Here is a 14,313-nt window from a genome sequence, read left to right as displayed (position 1 = left end):
CAAAAACTCCTATATATTCTGGCTCCTCCCTCACTGCCTCAGAGCAGTTTCTGAGGGTTACTTCAGAGTCTCCAGGGTTAAGTCCTAATTTCGCTCCAAATAAAACTTAACTCTCAACTTTCAGGTTGTGCATTTTTTCTTAGTCCACAGGTGCAATGCTAGCAAACATGTCAGAAATCATTTCTCTAGGGTGCCAAAAAAAGCTGTTCACACGGAGGTGTGTCCCTGGAGGCTTTCTGCTACAAAACATTCTAAAGGAGGTGAATGAAGAAGCTGCTGGTCTCTCGGAGCTGCCAGGCACTGGGGAAGTGGCATGTAACACAGAGCTGAAGACACACACACACACACACACACCCACCAGAATCAGGAAGTAAAACCCTTTTCTCCTCTGCCATCTACTGACAGAGCCTAATGTTATGCCTGCTGGCAAAGGAAAAATATTTGAGGGAACCATCCCTCTCCCTCCTCTCATCCAGTTGGCACCACTTCCTGCAGAGCTTGCCCTGGAAATTCTGGGCATCCCCACATCTGTATCATCATTTTTTGCCTTTCACTGATTTCCTGCTTCCCAGCAGTTCACATTCTAGCTCTCCTCCCCACTGCTGCCAGAGACATTTTTCTTTAAGTAAAAAAATTCTTCTATTGATGGACTGTTTACAATGTTGTGTTAGTTTCAGGTGTACAGCAAAGTGATTCAGTTATGCATATATTTGTATCCATTCTTTTCTCATATAGGTTATTATAGAACACTGAGTAGAGTTCCCTGTGCTATAAGTAGGTCCTTATTATATACATTAGAGTGTGTGTGTGTCAGTCCCAAACTTTTAATCCCTCCCTCCCTCCACCCAAACCTTTCCCCTTTGGTAGCTGTAGTTTGTTTTCAAAGTCTGTGAGTTTGTTTCTATTTTATAAATAGGTTCATTTGTATTATTTTATAAGATTTCACATATAAGTGATATCATATGATGTTTGCCTTTCTCTGTCTGGCTTGCTTCACTTAGTTTGATAATTCTAGGTCCATCCATGTTGCTGCAAATGGCATTATTTCATTTTTTATGGCTGAGTAATACTCCACTGTATATATGCTGCACAGAATCTTTATCCATTCCTCTGTCAATGGAAATTTAGGTTGCTTCTATATCTTGGCTATTGTAAATAGTGCTGCAATGAACATTGGGGTACATGTATCTTTTCAAATTACAGTTTTCTCTAGATATATGCCCAGCAGTGGGATTGCTGGATTGTATGGTCATTCTATTTTTAGTTTTTTGAGGAACTTTCCCATTGTTCTCTATGGCGCTTGTACTGATTTACATTCGCACCAAAGTTTAGGAGGGCTCCCTTTTCTTCATACCCTCTCCAACATTTATTATTTGTAGACTTTTTGACGATAGTTATTCCGACTGTTGTGAGGTGATACCTCATTGTAGTTTTGACTTGCATTTCTCTAGTACTTAGCAATGTTGAACATCTTTTCATGTGCTTTTTGGCTATCCATATGTCTTTTTTGGAGAAATGTTTATTTAGTTCTTCTGCCCAATTTTTTTTTTTTGGCTGTGCCTGCAACTTGTAGAAGTTCCTGGGCCAGAGACTGAACCCACACCACAGCTTTAGCCAGAGCCACAGCAGTGACAATGCCAAATCCTTAACCCACTGTGCCACAAGAAAACTCCCTCTTCTGACTATTTTTTTGTTTTTTGGTTGGGTTTTTTTTTTTTTTTTGATATTGAACTGAATGAGTTACTTGCATATTTTGTAGGTTAATCCCTTATCAGTCACTTTGTTTGCAAATATTTTTTCCCATTATGTGGGTTGTCTTTTCGTTTTGTTTATGTTTTCCTTTTCTGTGCAAAAACTTTTGAGTTGAATGGGTCCCATTTGTTTATTTATTAAAAATTTTTTTTTTTAAAGTTTATGGCTGCATGTACAGCATATGGAGGTTCCCAGGCCAGGGATTGAATCCAAGCAACAGCTACAACCTATACCTCAGCTGTGGCAATGCCAGATCCTTTAAACCACTTCACTGGGCCAGGGATAGGACCACAATGGGAGCTCCTGTTTATTTATTTATTTTCTTTCATTACTATAGGAGCTAGATCCAGAAAGATATTTCTGTGGTTTTTTGTCAAAGAGTATTCTGCCTATGATTTTTCTCTAAGAGTTTTATGGTATCTGGTCTTATATTTAGGTCTTTAATACACTTTGAATTTATTTTTGTGTATGGTGTTAGAAAGTGTTCTAATTTCATTTTTTTTATATGCCACTGTCCAGTTTTCCCAGCATCACTTATTAAAAAGGCTGTCTTTTCTTTTCTTTCTTTTTTTTTTTTTTTTGTCTTTTTGCCTTTTCTAGGGCTGCTCCCATGGCATATGGAGGTTCCCAGGCTAGGGGTCTACTCAGAGCTTTAGCCACTGGCCTACGCCACAGCCACAGCACCAAGGGATCTGAGCTGCATCTGCAACCTACACCACAGCTCACGGCAATGCCAGATCTTAACCCACTGAGCAAGGCCAGGGATTGAACCCACAACCTCATGGTTCCTAGTCAGATTTGTTAACCACTGAGCCACGATGGGAACTCCAAAGGCTGTCTTTTCTTCATTATATATTCTTGCCTCCCTTGTCATAGATCAGTTGACCATAGATGCATGGGTTTATTTCTGGGCTTTCTATCCTGTTCCATTGATCTATGTGTCTGTTTTTGTTTCACTAGTATACTGTTTTGATGACTGTAGATTGTAGTATAGTCCAAAGTCAAGGAACCTGAATTCTCCAACTCTATTTTTCTTTCTCAGGATTGCTTTGGCTATTTGGGTCCTTTGTATTTCCATTCAAATTTCAACTTTTTTTTTTTGTTCTAGTCCTGTGAAAAATGTCATTGGTATTTTGATAGGGATTTCATGGAACCCATAGATTCTGTTGGGTAGTATGGCCATTTTGACAGTATTAATTCTTCTAATTAATTAATTCTTCTAATCTGTAATCACAGTATATCTTTCCATCTACTTGTGTCATCCATTTCCTTCATCAGTGTCTTATAATTTTCAGAGTACAGGTCTTTTGCCTCTTTAGGCAGGTTTATTCCTAGGTATTTTATTCTCTTTGATGCAATGGTAAATAGGATTGTTTACTTAATTTCTTTTTCTGATCTTTTTTTGTAAGTATACAGGAATGCAAGAGATTTCTGTGTATTGATTTTGTATCCTGCATCTAGTTCATTGATGAGTATTAGTAGTTTTCTGGTAGCATCTTTAGGATTTTCTATATATACTATTGTGTCATCTGCAGACAGTGGCAGTTTTAGTTATTCTTTTCCACTTTGGAGTCCTTTTATTTTTTCTTCTCTGTTTACTATAGTTAGGACTTCCAAAACCATGTTGAATGAAAGTTATGGATTGGATATCCTTGTCTTTTTCCTAATCTTAGAAGAAATACTTTCAGCTTTTCACCATTGAGAATAATGTGGGTTTGTCATATATAGCCTTTAGTATGTTAAGGTAGGTTGACTTTATGCCCATTTTCTGGAGAGGTTTTTTTTTTTTTAATCATAAATTGATGTTGAATTTTGTTGAAAGCTTTTTCTGTATCTATTGAGATGACCATATTGTTTTTATTCTTCAGTTTGTTAATGTGGTGTATCACACTATTGATTTGTGGATATTGAAGAATCTTTCTCTGGGACAAATCTCACTTGATCATGATGTATAATCTTTTTAATGTATTGTTTAGTTTTCTAATATTTTTTTGAGGGTTTTTGCATATATGTTTAAGGTGATATTGGTCTGTAATTTTCTTTTGTGTGTGGTATCTTTGTCTAATTTTGGTATCAGAGTGGTTGTGGCCTCACAGAGTGAGCTTGGAAGTATTACTTCCTCTGCACTTTTTTGGAAATGTTTCAGAAGATAGGTGTTAACTTTTCTTTAAATGGTAGAATTTGCCCATGAAGCCATCTGATTCTGGACTTTTGTTGTTTAGATTTTTTTTTTCTTTTTAAAGCTACATCTGTGGCATATGGAAGTTCCTGGGCTAGGGGTAGAATCAGAGCTCTAGCTGGTGCCTATGCCACAGCTAGAGCAACTCTGGATATGAGCTGCATCTGTGACCCACACCCCAGCTTGTGGCAATACCACATTCTTAACCCACTAAACAAGACCAGGGATTGAACCTGCATCCTCCAGGAGACAATGTCAGGTCCTTAGCCCACTGAGCCACAATGGGAATTTTTTTTTAGGGCTGCACCTGAAGCATATGGAAGTTTCCAGGCTAGGGGTCGAATCAGAGCTACAGCTGCCAGCCTACACCACAACCACAGTGATGCAGGATCTGAGCCACATCTGCAAACTACACTACAGCCATGGCAATGCCAGATCCTTAACCCCTTGAGTGAGGCCAGGGATTTAACTCATATCCTCATGGACACTAGTCCTACTGGTTACTGCTGAGCCACAACAGGAACTCACAGAAGTTTTTAAATCACACTTTAAATTTCAGTACTTGTGATTGGTCTATTCATATTTTCTATTTCTTCTGGGGTCAGTCTTACAAAGATTGTACCTTTGTAAGAATTTGCCTTTCTTCTAAGTTATCCATTTTGTTGGCATATGGTTGCCTGAGGTAGTCTCTTTTGGTCCTTTGCATTTCTGTGGTGTCAGTTGTAATTTCCTTTTTCTTCTCTAATTTTATTGATTTGAGCCCCATCCCTTTTTTTTTTTTTTGATGAATCTGGCTAGAGGTTTATCAATTTTGTTGATCTTTTCAAAGAACTAGCTTTTAGTTTTATTAATCTGTTGTTTTCTTCATTTCTATCTCATTTATTTCTGCTCTGATCTTTATGATTTCTTTCCTTCTGCTAATTTTGGCCTTTGTTTGTTCTTCTTTTTCTAGTTGCCTTAGGTGTAAAGTCAAGTTGTAATTTTTTATTATTTTTATTTTTCTTTACGGTGTTTTACAACCACCACTCCTATCTAGTTCTAGAATATTTTCATCATTCCAAAGTAAAACCCTTTACCCTTTATGCAGTTTCTCCACAATCCCCCTTTTCCCCAACCCCTGGCAGTCACCAGTCTGTATTCTGTCTGGATGAATTCATCTATTCAGAATATTTTATATCAATGGAATGATATGATACGTGACTTTTGCATCTGTCTTCTTCCACTTATGCATAGTGCTTTTTGAGGTTCATTCATGTTGTAATATATACCAGTACTTTGTTCCTTTTTATGCCTAAATTTTTACCTATATTCTGCTATATCTGTGTGTGTGTGTTATATATACACACACACATATATATACACACCACAATGTATATATATACACCACAATTTGTTTATTTATTCATCCTCGGAAGGACATTTGATCTGTTTCTAATTTTGACTATTGGGAATAGTGTTGCTATGAACATTCTTGTATATCTACTTTTGTGAGTACCTATTTTCAATTTGGGGGGATATGTTGTGGGTCAGATGGTATATTTAACTTTTTGAAGAACTGCCAAAACATTTTCCACTGTGGCTGAACAATTTTACATTCCCACTAATGTATGTATGAGGGTTCTGATTTTTCTGCATCTTTGCCTTAATATAAACATTTGAATTTGCAAAGTTGTTGAGCAGCTTAAATGAGACAGGAGTTCTAAAAAGAAAAGTGGTGTGCAGCCCATCCCTGTTGCTCCCTCTCACGACACACAGTGTCTGGGTCATTTGGGGCACACTTGACCTTGCAGAGTTTACACCTCCACCACTCTGCCTCACACAGGTACCAAGGTGAATGCTTGGTTGTGGCCTGGGATTGGGCAGAGTTGGAGGAGGTGGTGGGAGTACAAAGGTCTTATTTGTGATGAGACTTATTTGTCCATACCCACCACAGCTCTCTCATCATTTCCCTGTCCAGACACCCTCTCTCTTGTTACCTGTTCTCCACTCAGAAGTCATTTTTTTCTATAAAAATTATAGTTAATATTTTAAAGTTTAGTATGTAAGAATATTGGGATTAAACATATGAAAACAAAAAGGAAAAAATGTGCAGAATTCCATCATCTTAAGCCACTACTGTAATTTTTTTGTTGCTTTCCAAGCCCTTATTCCTAAATGTTCTAAATACAGATCAGTGATTCTCATTTCAATAACCATATGTGTCAGCAGGGAAAATTTGAAGTATATTCATGTCTAGGATCCTTTCCAGAACTGTGAAGTCATTGTTTCTGGGGTAAGGTCCAGAATCTGCTTTTTATCATTTTCTTTTGATATTCATCCACAGACAAGACTGTGAACCACAAAAGAATAGAGAACTTTTTTCTTTGACGTTCAATTTGTAGGCCCATTACCTAAAATATATAAGTAGTTATCATTTACATTGGTAAGAGATGATAGAGATATTTTTAAAGTTTTTGCTTTATAATCTTTTCAGTATCTGCCCCTTTCTTTTTATAGCCTTCCTCCAAAAGTCCTTTGAGGCAGGACAGTGAGTGACCTAAGTGGAGAGCAGAGAAGTATGTGGTCTGAAGTGTCCTCAGGTCTGAAGGGGAGGGAGGCTAGGATGTCTGCAATTCTTTGAGATCTAGCTACAAGGACTCTGATCTGCAGCTGAGGTGTATACTTTGAGGACAAATGCCAAATAACATTTATTTATAGTAACTGTCATTTATCAACCCCCTACCCCTAGTTTCTGGTGACTGCATTTGGTGCGTTATAATTTTTTTTTTTGTCTTTTTTGGGCCACACCTGAGGCATATGGAAGTTCCTAGGCTAGGGGTTGAATCAGAGCTGTAGCTGCTGGCCTATACCACAGCCACAGCGATGCGGGATCCAAGTTGCTTCTATGACCTACACCATGCTTATAGCAATGTTGGATCCTTAACCCACTGAGAGAGGCTAGGGATCAAACCCATGTCCTCATAGATACTAGTTGGGTTCATTTCTGCTGAGCCACAATGGGAACTCCTACAAGTACTGTTTTTAATTCTCAATATAACCCTCCAATGCAGCTATTTTACAGATGAGGATAAAGTAATCTATTTAAGCCTGCATTCTCTCTACCATACAGTATGGCCTTTCTGCCAAGAGAGCTTCCTAAGACACAAGCTAGGGAGATATTTGGTCAACACCCTAGTTCTAAACTTGGAGTGAGTGCTGGATGGCCAGCAGAAGTGTCAGAGAGAGACAGGAGGTTATAATGACTGGGTCTTTACCTGTTGAGTTTGTATACCTAGCCTTGGGCATGACACAACTCCGGCTTCCTCAAGCTCACTGGGAAAAAAGCTTATTATTCTCCATTGTATACACTTGGAGGAAAGCCATCCAGGGTTTCCCACTCTGATTGTCTGGGTACACAATGGACATGGCCCTCACTGGAATTATACCATTCTTCAGTACACCAGAAAGTTATTTTAGGAGGGTTTAAGTGGGCTGGTTACTAGAATGTTCCTGTTTCCAAGAGAAAATGGGGAACTTGGGAATTCATGTTGAGTGGTCTGGGCAGAGAGGAATGACTTGCTCTAGGCAGGGTCCTCAGAGGTTGGTCAAATGGACTAACCATGTTATTCTTGGAGGGGTAGTGATATAGTATCAGCAGATATACCCTAATCAGCTGGTGGTTGATGAACCCTGAACAAAATTAAGCATATATGGATTATCTTGAATAGTGGCATCCAAGACTGGAATATACATGGGTTAAAAGTTGGATTCCAAGTGGCTGAGTAGATTATGGACATGAGATAATTTGTTTGGTTAACAGCATAGTAGCCTCAACACCGATGCAGGATAGTGCAGGGCATACTTGAGGTGTATGGGTCAAGAAGTCTATTCAAAGTGGTCATTGTGTCTGAAGAGCATTCAGAACCAGGGCTGGTACAACAGACCTAAAGGCTGCCTTTCTAACCCTTGTCCTGGATATGGGTTGCACAGGTGGCTGTATCCTAGCCTCTAGGGCCTTCTATCTTACATGGATCCCACCCAAAACCCCTGAGAATATTTGGTGTCTCTCTTAGAAATGGTGAGGGTGGAAGAGGCAATGATGGGGCTAAGAATGAGGATGCCTATTCTTGGTCAAAACCTAGTTATTTGTATTTCCTGATAAATTCCTTTCATCTCTCCCTTTTGCTCAGATTTCTACAAAGTCCCCTGGGTATCATCGAGATTCAACCAAGAATGGGTAACCTTTGCTGCCAGCTTAAGGACCTGCTAGCTGTTCTTGGAGTGGGCTTCCCTCTCTTTTTCGCTGAAGGTATGGTTTCCTAGTCAAGGTGTCTTCTGAGTAATTTTGGCATCTGGGAATTTAGCAAATGGTAAAAGTGCATCTCTCTGTTGGATTTCTTAGTTCCTTGATGATTACAAAATTAATTAAATCTGTTGAGCCTTTATTGTGTGCTGTGTACTGAAGTATACTGGAAGGGGTCCCAGAACACTGGCTCTGGAGTCAGACTGCTTGGGTTTAAATCAAAGTTTCTCTACATTTTTCTAATGTGGCTTTGAACAATTTATTTAACCTCTTTGGGGCTCAGTTTCTTATTCTCTAACACAAGTATGATAATAAAAGCCTTCTTCTCACTGGTTGTTGTTGGGACTAAATAAATGAGGAAGCACATGTTGCATGCTGGGATCAGTGCCGAGAAAAGAATAAGCCTTCAGTAAGCACTAGGAGAAAATGAACAGTGAAGTGATATGACCTGGTTGGAGAGAGGAGGTAATTGGCTACTTCAGAGTAGGTGGCCTTTGCTGAAATGGCAATATTAGAGCTTCAGGCTCATGATACAAAGGAACTAGTCATGCTGAGATCTGAAGGTAGAGTGGTCCAGGTGGAGGAAACAGCAAAAGCAAAGATCTAAGGTAAAAATAACCTTGGAAGATATGTGGAAGAGAAGAGTCCAGTGTTAGCAGGGACTGGTATGGGGTGATGTCAGAGAGGAAGGTAGGCAGGGACCAATTTACATAAAGCTTAAGGAGTTTGCATTTAGTTTGAGGTGAATGAGACACCTAAGGAGTTCTGAATGGGGATGTACCATGATAAGTTCTGAATGGGGATGTACCATGTCCTCATGAAATCACTTTGGCTGCTGTGGGGAGCTAAGGTGAAATTAGAGGACCCTCTGCTTCATAAGCTCATGGGCTCAACCCCTGTTCACTGTTCTCTACTATTTTCTGGAGACAATCCCAGCACTGAGTGCCACTAGGCATGTATGGCTTCCATTCTTAGATGGAGCCTCAGCCATGTAGGGCAGTCCCTTTTTTTTGTCATTGTGTACCATTCTCCCTAAGTCACCTGCAGCCCCTTCACTCTGCAGGCAATGCTGTCTTGGAGGAAATAGAGACCTAAAGGGGTAAACTTTTGGAACCAAACATCCCTCCTTCTCTCAAGGGTAAGCAGAGGTTTACCCATCACTTCTACTTACCCAAGCCCACTGCTGTCTGTTTCTGTAGTAGAATTGGGATCTTTCTCAAGGAACCACTTCACTTTCAAAACCATGGGTAACGTACCAGTGTCCTTAAAGTTTCCATTCTGGAGATGGACAGTAAACAAACCAGTAAGATGATTCATGTAGCAATAGAGCTGTGAAAATGAAGAGAGATGGAAATTGACTGGGAGGGGGAAGAACTGCTTAAGTTGAAAGGCCACGGAAGAGCAGTGTCAGGTGAGGAGCTGAAATTGGAATAACAGGACGATAGGGAAGATTATGAGAGGAAACACACTCCAGAGATAGGGCATAGCAAGTGCAAGGGGTTTAAGGTGGCAGTGAGTTGTGTTTCAAGAGGAAAGGAAATGTGGCTTTGTTTTAAATTTGGTAGCCAAAGGAGAGTACAGATGGAGATAAGGTAAGAGAGATAGTCAGGTGTCCTTTCACTTGAGCTACATAGACCCAGGATAATTAGCCAGGATTATATTTTAAGTGCAGTGGGAAACAGCTGAAGGTCTGAAGCAGGCGAATAGCACCTGATGTGCACTTTAAAGATTCCTTGGCTAGTGCTACAGAGAATTGCTGTTCAAAGGAGTGAGATGGAACCAGGACACTAAGTAGGTAACAGTGCAGGAGAGAAATGATAGTAATCCAAATCAGGGTGGTAGCCATAGAGAGACCAAAGAAAATGTAAATGGACATGGGATTTATTTTGATAGCAGCACTAAAATAATTTATTGATGGAGTAGATTTGGGAGAGGAGAGGAAAAAATGTATGTGGAATGATTGTCCCCCCCACGTATTTTCAAATTGAACCAGATTATTCCTGGCTCTGAATTAGTATCTTCCTTTTTAAAATTTAAATTCTGCTGTCTTGTGCATTTCTCACCTTATAAAATGAGATAAGGTCACTACCTGCATATTGCTGTTGCCCTCATGTCACTCTTCATACCAATATTGTTCAGAACACTGATGACTAATTCCCCGACAGATCCAGGAATTTTTTTTTGTCTTTTTGTCTTTTTGCCTTTTCTAGAGCCGATCCTGCAGCATACGGAGGTTCCCAGGTTAGGGGTCTAATCAGATCTGTAGCCACTGGCCTACGCCAGAGCCCTAGCAATGCAGGATCTGAGCCATGTCTGCAACCTACACCACAGCTTAGGGCAATGCCGGATCCTTAACCCACTGAGCAAGGCTAGGGATCGAACTCGCAACCTCATGGTTCCTAGTCAGATTCGTTAACCACTGCGCCACGACAGGAGCTCCCAAGGTTGACTTTTATCTCTGTTACCAATACTCAGTGAAAATTTAGATGATATTCAGCTCTTCCCTTGCCTGTAAAAACTCTTATCTCATTGGCTTCAGGTCTTCAGCTTCTCCTAGTTCTTTCACTTCTTCCCTCTCATTTGACTGTCTCTCTAGTCTTAACATCCATGGAGCCCTAATTTGGTTTTTCCTTTTGTTTCTCAGGATGAAAGTCACTTCTCCAATTTAATTTTCATGGCTTCAGCTCCTGGACATTTCTGATGGCTTGAAAGTCTACATAATAATAATAGCGCTCACCATTGATCACGCCATTATCATATGCTGGTACATCTCTAATCCCTAAGTCTGTGCTGTGTCATTTTATCTATATTGTGATATAGTATCACTTCTCCTATTTTCAAATGAGGGAAGAGATTTATTATGGTAGGCATTTTTCCCAAGTTCACATCATCAGCAAGTGGTAGGCCTTGGTTTTGAATATAGAGGCATCTGAATCCTAAAATGTCATCTCAGCAACTGTGGTCTACTGCCTTCTAAAATTCCTGCTGATGCCAACTCTACCCTTCCCATCAAACTCAACAACACACAATTCCTCCTCTTTTGTGTTTATTTTGCTTCATGATTCTATCTTCCATAAAGGCTCCAAATCTAGAAATGTCCTTGACTTCTTCCTCTCCATTACCACTTGTCCGATTGGTCTTCATGTTCAGCAGCATTTGGTTCATAGATATCATGACGAGGACGTGCTATGACATCATCTCCTGCTTCCTCATTGATTTCCTAGGCTGCTCTTTCCACAACCCATTAGTCTTGCACAATGTTACCAGATCCTTTTTAATCAATCCAATTCTGTCATTTTGCTTAAAAACACCTCTTGGCTCCTTGAGTCCCTGTTGCCTACCAATCACCATAGCATTCCCACAAGATCATTCATGTATTTTGTATTCAGATTTGTCTCATATGTATATGAATGATTATTTTTTCAGATGTGTATAGCTGCTATATAAGGAAAAGTATAGGTTCATTTCAAAATATTACTAAATTTATAATGGCTTTTTATCATTCTGAATTTCTCAGTTGATGAGATGTTAAAAATACAAATACATGCATGGGGTACTTCAATTTTTTGGATGTTAAAAAGGGTATCTCACCTGTAGCAGCTAAGGTCTCTGTGGGGGCAAGAGTTTGATCACCAGCCCAGTGCAGTGGTTTAAAAGGATCCAACATTGCTACAGGTGCACCATAAGTTGAGGGTGCAGCTCAGATTCCATGCCTGGCCTGGGAACTTCCATTGCCATGGGTGTGGCCATTAAAAAAAAAAGAGTAAAACTACTCACAAGATAAAAAAAAAAGGTAAGATCACTGATTGGTTCTCCTTTTCAATTGATCATCATTTCATAAAAGCTTTCATTGGGGTTTTAGAATTTAGTAATTTTATTTTATTATTTTATTTTATTCTGTTTTTTATATAATGATTTTTTTTCATTATAGCTGGTTTAGAGTGTTCTGTCAATTTTCTACTGTACAGCATGGTGACCCAGTTACACATACATATATAGACTATTTTTTCTCAATTATAATGCTACAGCATAAGTGACTAGACATAGTTCTCAGTGCTACACAGCAGGATCTCATTGCTTATCCATTCCAAAGGCAATAGTCTGCATCTATTAACCCCAAGCTGCCAATCCACCCCTCTCCCTCCCCCTCCCCCTTGGCAACCACAAGACCATTCCCCAAATCCATGATTTTCTTTTCTGTGGAAAGGTTTATTTGTGCCATACATTAGACTCCAGATATAAGTGATATCATACGGTATTTGTCTTTCTCTCTCTGACTTACTTCACTTAGTACAAGAGTCTCTAGTTCCATCCATGTTGCTGCAAATGGCATTATTTCATTCTTTTTTATGGCTGAGTAGTATTCCATCGTGTGTATCTACTACATCTTCTTAATCCATTCATCTGTCGATGGATATTGATGTTGTTTCCATGTCTTGGCTATTGTGAATAGTGCTGTAATGAACATGCAGGTGCATGTGTCCTTTTTAAGGAAAGTTTTGTCCGGATATATGCCCAAGAGTGGGATAGCTAGGTCATATGGTAGTTCTATGTATAGTTTTATAAGCTACCTCCATACTGTTCTCCACAGTGGTTGTACCAACTTACATTTGCACCAACAGTGCAAGAGGGTTTCCTTTTCTCCACATCCCCTCCAGCATTTGTTATTTGTGGACTTATTAATGATGGCCATTCTGACTGGTGTGAGGTTGTATCTTGTGGTAGTTTTGATTTGCATTTCTCTAATAATCAATGATGTTGAGCATTTTTTGATGTGCTTGTTGGCCATCTGTATATCTTCTTTGGAGAAATGTCTATTCAGGTCTTTTGCCAATTTTTCTTTTTTTTCTTTTTTTTTTTAATGCCATCGATCATTAATTCACCCCCGAACTTTTTTTTTTTTTTTGTCTTTTTGCTATTTCTTGGGCTGCTCCCGCAGCATGTGGAGGTTCCCAGGCTAGAGGTCTAATCGGAGCTGTAGCCACTGGCCTACGCCAGAGCCACAGCAACGTGGGATCCAAGCCGCATCTGCAACCTACACCACAGCTCACGGCAATGCTGGATCCTTAACCCACTGAGCAAGGGCAGGGACCGAACCCGCAACCTCATGGTTCCTAGTCGGATTCGTTAACCACTGCGCCACGACGGGAACTCCCTTTTGCCAATTTTTCAATTGGGTTGTTGGCTTTTTTTGCTGTTGAGTTGTATAAGTTGTTTGTATATTTTAGAGATGAAGCCCTTGTCAGTTGCATCATTGGAAACTATTTTCTCCCATTCTATAAATTGTCTTTTTGTTTTCTTTTTTGTTTTCTTTGCTGTGCAAATGCTTGATTAGGTCCCATTGGTTTATTTTTGCTCTTATTTCTGTTGCTTTAGGAGACCGACCTGAGAAAACATTTGTAAGGTTGATGTCAGAGAATGTTTTGCCTATGTTCTCTTCCAGGAGTTTGAGGGTGTCTTCTATTTAAGTCTTTAAGCCATTTTGAGTTTATTTTTGTGCATCGCGTGAGGGTGTGTTCTAGTTTCATTGATTTGCATGCAGCTGTCCAGGTTTCCCAGCAATACTTGCTGAAAAGATTGTCTTTTTCCCATTTTATATTCTTATCTCCTTTGTCAAAGAGTAATTGACCATAGGTGTCAGGGTTTATTTCTGGGTTCTCTATTCTGTTCCATTGGTCTGTCTGTCTGTTTTGGTATCAGTACCACACTGCCTTAATCACTGTGGCTTTGTAATAATACCTGAAGTCTGGGAGAGTGATGCCTCTTGCTTGGTTTTCATTCCTCAGGATTGCTTTGGCAATTTTGGGTCTTTTGTGGCTCCATATAAATTTTTTGGTTGCTTGTTCTAGTTCTGTGAAAAATGTCATGGTTAATTTGATATGAATTGCATTGAATCTGTAGGTCGCTTTGGGTAGTATGGCCATTTTTCCAATATTAATTCTTCCAACCCATGAGCATGGAATATCTTTCCATTTCTTTACATCTTTAATTTTGTTGATTCATGTTTTATAGTTCTCAGCATATAGGTCTTTCAGCTCCTTGATCAGGTGTATTCCCAGATATTTGATTTTTTGGGGTGCAATTTTAAAAGGAATTGTAT

The 14,313-nt window shown here is 39.5% G+C and overlaps 1 protein-coding gene across 3 annotated transcripts in view; it reads left to right on the top strand.

The window, feature by feature from the left end:
• The window catches only part of ASNS (asparagine synthetase (glutamine-hydrolyzing)), a 183,159-nt gene that overhangs the window by 128,261 nt on the left and 40,585 nt on the right, over positions 1–14,313 (top strand). For all 3 annotated transcript variants that reach the window (XM_084974130.1, XM_084974132.1, XM_084974131.1), the window contains one exon: positions 8,101–8,219. The gene's annotated coding sequence lies outside the window, so the exon portion shown is untranslated. The remainder of the gene's footprint in view (positions 1–8,100; positions 8,220–14,313) is intronic.

The sequence above is a fragment of the Sus scrofa genome, chromosome 9 (genome assembly GCF_054392235.1).
Source record: "Sus scrofa isolate SSC_HxYL_T2T_F1_AM1 chromosome 9, Sscrofa_HxYL_maternal_Yorkshire_Landrace_v2.0, whole genome shotgun sequence".
Classification (NCBI taxonomy): Eukaryota; Metazoa; Chordata; class Mammalia; order Artiodactyla; family Suidae; genus Sus; species Sus scrofa.
This window is presented reverse-complemented; position numbering and strand designations above follow the sequence as displayed.